Below are 7,111 nucleotides of genomic sequence, written 5' to 3' on the forward strand. Positions count from 1 at the left end.
AAAATATGGTTTAACAGGTCGAGATGAACATTTTAGTTGACATGAGATGTCAACTTTCTTGATATTCTAAACTGGTGAGACCTGTGCGCTATGTCAGCGGATATAAGGCTTAAGTTTGTGCGTTTTGTTTACCCTGCCAGGCTGATAAATGGAACACCGTAGCCCGAATGCTTGTCCATCGTGCAAGGAGATAAGACCTAACATTTTATGAAAAAGATAAGGTCCTCCTCCTCAGAAAATTAATGCTCTTATTGATGCGAATTGATTGTTTCAGTGTGCCAATACTAACGATTTGTTTATGCCCTGGGATATGCGCCATCATTCCTTCTCAGTCACTGTCTCCATCACCTTGGTAGGTAGCCTAATGTTTATTTATTTGTGTATTTAGATATGCATTTTATGTAGGCTTATGTGATTACCACAAATATCTATTGGTGGCACAGTCTGTGGTTGAATGGTAATTCCAAAGTTCAGGAATTTTCACTGTCAGCTAAAATCTTCTCATAGGCCTATATATCTCCTTTTTTTAAACCGTACTAGCTGTAGCTCAGTGGGTCGTGACTGTGCAGATGTGTGTGTGTGTGTGTGTCTCTCTCTCTCTGTATGTGTGTCTACAAGACATCTCTGTGGTTTAGCGATGGTGCAAGTGGAAAGCCTCAGTAGGCTATTGACCTACCCCACCTGTAGCTATCTGTCGTCACATCACTGCAGCCTACTGCAGACTTCAGACCTCTCAGACAACCTTGTCATTTGATCTAAGAATGAAAATACCCTACAGGCAGCAGATACAGACGATGCTTGTGCAATATTTCCACGGTTGTCTCCATGCGATGACTGCCAAAGTGAAACTATTAGGATTGCTTCATGTGATACCAGAGTGAGAAGCAAGCTCAGGAGATGTGGGTGCTCGTGGCATAATGGGTTTGACTTAGTTGTCGTCATCTGCACCTGTGGACCTCTAATTGACTTATGTGTCTCTAGGGAAATGTTTTTCTGTCTATGTTTTTGTTTCTACTGTGATTGGCTGTCAGCGTGAGAATGTGACCAGCTGTACCAAGAGAGTTATTTTTTTCAGCCATCCTGCTTAAAATTGCAAGAATTTTCGATTTTGTGTTCTGAAACTTTATAACACACAATATGTCTATACCTGGCTATACAATTTTCTTTATAGCCTACAAAAAAAATCGGACATGCAGCCTATTGCCATCAATGGGGAGAGAGTGGAGAGGGTATCAGACTTCAGCTTCCTGGGCACTCACATCGAAGAGGACCTTTCCTGGAGAAGAAACACAACTGCACTACTGAAAAAGGCACAACAGAGGCTGTATTTCATGAGGTTACTCAGGAAGAACAAATTTAAAAAGAAACTGTTAGTGTCCTTTAACCACTGCTCTGTGGAGTCAGTGTTAGGCTATGGTATCTCACTGTGGTTTGCCAGCTACACGGCAGCAGAAAGAAAGGTACTCCAGATGGTAATTAACACAGCGCATAAAGCCATTGGCTGCTCTCTTCCATCTATAAAACATCTATAAAACACGCTGCCTCCCCTCCCCTCACTCACAAGCCAGCCCACAGCATCCTCAGAGACTCAACACTCCCTGGTCTACACCTACAAAGCCAAAACAGACAGGCTGAGCAACAGCTTTATCCCAAAGCCATCAGAGCACTTAACAATGCAAAAAAACTGACCTGTATTTGTCTCTCTGTTGTGTTTTATGTCTTGTGTTTTTATAGTGTAAATATGTATATATATATGGTATCATGAGAAGCTTTACCACTGAGCAGGGTTTAGGGCAGTGCATAATGAATTGGACAGAGCAGGCAAAAAGGCTTTCAAACGAGGAATCCAGTTTATTAACCAACAAAAAGTCTTTCAGGAAGCAAACATAAAAGTTCTTCAAAGGCAAAACATCGGTGTCATAAAGTTGCTCCAAACTTAAATCATACCAGCTAGGTGCTTAACGTCCCTCAACTTACTGTGTCTACATTGATTTCACAGTAAAGTCTACATTACAACATGACATTGTGATTATTACAGGTAAAGCCTGTAAAGTAACATTACAATGATTTATTGTGAAATATATCAGTAAAATATTGTAAAACTCTGGTAACATTTTACAGTGAACCGAACTGAGTTTGTGCCACGCACGATGACGCCTGTTCGTGTGTCTCCACTCCTTTGTGCTCTCTCTCCCCCACACCTGAGCTCCAGCTTCAATTAGAGGGCTGAGGCATTTGCACCTGTCTGTGTAGTGCATCCTGGGAGATGGAGTTTTCCCGGCAGCCATCTTCTGGTGTGATAGCCATTCCGGGAGAGGAACATAACGCCCCTCTACCACACATCCTCTCGTGATGCCACAATATACATATACATATACATATTATATATATATATCTTCAATCTATATTTTTATTGTTTTTGTGTCTGAGAGCTGCTACCTTAATTTCGTTGTACTACAAATAAATATATTCTATTCTATTCTAAAATGCAATCACTTTCTGTCTGGCTGGGCCACGCTACTCTGATTTTAGTCTCTTAATCGCAGAAAAAAAGAGAACTGAAAAAGCGAGCTGAATGCAGTGACTGACTAAATCTCTCGTATGGGTGCGTTTGAAAGCTAGCTGTACAGGAAGATACACCTCGCCTCCCATTCACTTCTTTAGAAAGCACAATTATATGCATGGCCTGTTCTACCGCATACACAGTTTGACTGTCGGACTTTTGTGTCTTTGTGTCTTTGGCTGGTTGCATCCAGCTTTAGCAGAGGTGGTCTGAGTGTGGCTCTCACACCTGAGGAGCCTGCAAGAGTGCAATCTGTGTCGGATGTGGGCAGCGATCTGCTTCAGCAGCCAGCCGCTTTGAGGCTAGCGAGAGTCCAGCAAAGAGAGCGTCGTGAACACACATCTGACCGCAATGAGTGCAGGGAGGCCACCTGGCTGCACACTGCTCAGAGCTGCAGAGCAAGCATGACCAGGGTCTGGTGCCACAGAGCAGATTAGAGGGGACGTTTGAATCTGTCCACCAAACAGAAGTAGAAGCAATTCTTGATTACTTGATGCTGTTTGTACTGGCTTTTGTAAGAGTATACTGAGTTTTGAAATAAACAATACCCTTAAACGCTATTCAAATCTTGTATGGATCATTCTGATGATCATTCTGCAGAAGACCAATAAGCGTAGTATTACTAATATCTAGAAGACTGATTTCACTTTAGACTGGTTATTCAGGCACATTTCCACCACAGTATAGTTTTATGTTAAAAGGTTCCATGAGTTCCATGAAGGCATGTTTGTGTGCCTGCTTGAGTGGGTGTAAAGCCCTAGTTCCTGTTAACACGTAGGCAACAGACCGTGTTAAATGCAGCGTCAAACAGGAAGTGGGTTTCTGAGAGTTCAAGACTTTTGTACATTTGAAGAATGGGTGTTTCTGCTCATCTCTTGTTAATTCCTAGCTGCAGAGCCAGTTGTCTGGACGCTTTTGTCTTGAGAGCCACGCTGCCAGTGAAATGAAGGCTGCTAGTGCACTGCTGTTGCTGATTCCTGTAATCACCCAGGGTAAGAGTTTTGATTATGGAAGTACTTTTTGTAACAAATAAATAAATACATTTATCAATCAGTGCATTCTAAAATACAAGGTCAGCAAAAAGCAAATCATAATACTTTTTAACATGTTTGTGGTGGCCTTGGTAAAATAAGTAAATCAGCTTAGAGAGGGAAAACATTTTTTAATTAGTTTGGGTGGCATGTGTTATCAAATTTTATACTTTGTGTAAAATTATCTGATTTGATCAATCCCAAATATTAGTTGTGATTTGTTTGTGTCTGTGAAAGAAAGTATTCAGAAACCAAAACATGCACCTTCAGACCTACCAGAGGATAACTGTAAAATTAAATATATATTTAGCTTGTCTTGATTCAAATACAATGGTTTCTGCAAGCTCAAACATAGAGAGAAATCTATTTTAAAATGTAAACAATAGTTTAATAAATTAGCACATTATTTATTTAATGAATTCATAATTTAAAGATAATTTCATTATATTATATGTAACTGACTTATTATATTTATACCCATTTAGTAAATGATTGTTGCATTTTATAGATGTTTTTACAGCACATATTTTTTTTGACATTTCAAAATGGCTGGAATGGAAAACATCAATAGTTCCATTCTGCTGAGCTGATATGACAGACTTGATGTGTTTGCACCACTGGTGGAATAACTGCAAAATGGTGCATCCTTGCAGCCCGGTGCATGAGCATGAGGCCTGCATACTCACGCTGACTGCATTTGGCATCTGCAGATTGACGTCTGTTCTATGACACCTTTAGGCCGAGGTGTATTTTTCAGATAAAGAGCAAAGTCAGAGACAATAGTTGGTGTTAACATTAACTACCTGCATAATATAAACTAGTTGATCTACGTAGATAATTTACAGAAAGGCCGTGAACTTGGTGGTACGGATGCATAACAATAGTACTAAAATACTTTTTAAAGTAATAATACATTGGGACAGACTTTACATTTCTTATCTGGGGCTCTCATTTGAAATGCACTTGGTTTGCTGTGCCAACACAGACGTTGTGTTAATCTGAATACAAATTAAGTTGGGTGATTTCATCATCAACATCTCAATATCATTAAATGAATACATACACAGTCTTATCTGATGACTGATGCTTGAATATGTATTCAGTAAATTGCTGTGTAATTGGGGATTAAGAACCTATTAGAGCACCATGCTGTAATGTCATGTTGAGGATCTTTCCTGATTAGTGGGTGTAGGACTACGGCGGAGCTTGCCATTCCTGCTGATAGGTGCAATGACAAGTACCAGTGGAACTTTGGATGTTCCTTTAATGCAATCAGCACTCTGTTCCTGATAGTCTGTAGGTTACCAAGGAAAACGTGTTTGTACACTGACATACTGTAGGTTATTTCTACACCACAGCTGTTCTAAAGATTTGTTTTAAAAAGAACCCAAATATATCTTAAAACTAGTGTGGCAGGCTAAAATGAAAGTACATTTGTCTTGATTCTGACTATGACAAAGCAGTTTTGTACCTGCAGTGGTGATCAAACTAGTTTCAAGCATTTTAGTAATACAAAAAAAACTAGTAATATCTCAGTAACAAGTTATAATACCGTATTAAGATAATTAAGGACTGAAACGCTTGAAGCAAACTATTTGTTGAGGGAAATTCAAGCAATGATCCAACAATTTAAAATCAGGTAATTATAAACATTATATATAGATAGATTTTTAAATGTATTATGACCATCTGTTGCAGGGTGTGTGTTTTTATTTTCTGCAAACATAATAAATACATGGCCTATTGCACACACACACACACACACAGGCCGTAGCGATAATCATGCACCAAGCGCAAAGAGTAAATAGCAACTGAACTGTGGACTGTTTTATTTTTCAATATATTCCATGCTACTGGTATAGATTAGACTGCATATATATCTATTATCTGTAGGAATTTGTGGTAGATCTGCTTTTTAATTGAATGGCTCAGAACTCCACAAAGGCTAAGTGCAATAAGACCATGGAAAGTATCTGTTTTGTATATTCACAGGAATGTTTCAGGTGGAAACCATCTGCAGAGTTGAGCAGGAGACCCCATGTTATAGGACACTGGGACAGACAGTGCTTCTACAACTGACAACGAGCACCAGCGGATACGATTTAAGTTTAGATCACAATAGCCAAAGGATTTTTACATTCAGAAAATCCCAGGTTACATTTCTCAAGTCAAGCGTCAAGGAAAGATGGCAGTTCAGTCCTGTGAATGGGACTCTGAGAATAAGCCCAGCTCAGAGAAATTACTCTGGACTCTACAAAGCAGAGAGCTTCAATCAGACATCAGGGAAGATAATTGGGAGTCCAACAGGCCAACTAACAATCGAAGGTAAACTTGAAATGTATCTCTAATCCCTACATTGGTACCACCTCGTTTTCTTATGTAAGAGATAAATAATACTACAATACTTTTTTAATTTCATAATATTACATCTTTGACCCTATTCCTAACCTAGAGTATAGCTTATAACAACATGTGCACAGTTATTCATAACATGAATGACTCCGTACTCTGATGCTCACAGGGTCAAAGACTGCTGGGGGTGTGATTGATCGTGTCTAATAAAAGTCCCCTCTATCCAGCTCCTGTGGACAAGCCTGTGCTTACCCAGCACTGCAGCGATTGGATCAGGGATGTGAACTGCTCCTCCAATGGGGACAGTCCTCAGTACAGCTGGTTTCTGGATGGGAGGCCTCTGAGTGAAGCTGATGCTGATCTCAGTGCAGATAACCAGACTCTCCTGATGAGTGGGAATGTGACTGGAGAACTCACATGCAGCGTCTCAAACCACATCAGCAGCAGCAAGAACTCAGTGCTGCTGGGCCCTTGCCACGGTTGAGTTTGATCTCTTTCTTTATGGCGGCAGGTGGCAATGCATTATTAGACTAAATATATTATTAGATTAAATGTATGTGGGAGAGTAGGACTGAACACAGGACACTGAGAACATATGCACCCAGATACATCTTAAACATCTAGATTCTAGAATATCCCTTTCCATTTCTAAACACAATTGTACTGTCTGGTATGAGTCAGTTAATCGTAATTTCATATAAAGCCTATTGCTATTGCATTTTCCTCAGTTTCTTGATATTCTGAAATTGTTCCATATTTAATCTGTATAATTGATTTCAGATTTCATCCATACTTAATCAATTTAGATTTTAGGCCAATAGTCTTCACTGCATTGTCAGTTGGCATGTAGCATGTAGACCTGTAGTGATGTTGTTTGTTTGTGTGTTTGTTTGTTTGTTTGTGCAGACACCCAAACTGTGGCCATGACTCACATGACTGAGTCCGTGACAAACACCACCACCCCTTCACTCAGTGCTGCTGATGTCATCATAGTGGACATGGAGAGTCATTGGTGGATTTACTGTCAGTTACCATTACCGGCAGACTTACTCTTTGTATACATGTATTTATTTGGTATTTAATGAGTCAAAATATCTTGAACAGTAAATATATTTGTAGTAGGATAGGATTGTTACTTAGGAACTTTAGCAGAGCTTTAGCAGGG

Source organism: Sprattus sprattus (assembly GCF_963457725.1).
Source record: "Sprattus sprattus genome assembly, chromosome: 8".
Taxonomy (NCBI): domain Eukaryota; kingdom Metazoa; phylum Chordata; class Actinopteri; order Clupeiformes; family Clupeidae; genus Sprattus; species Sprattus sprattus.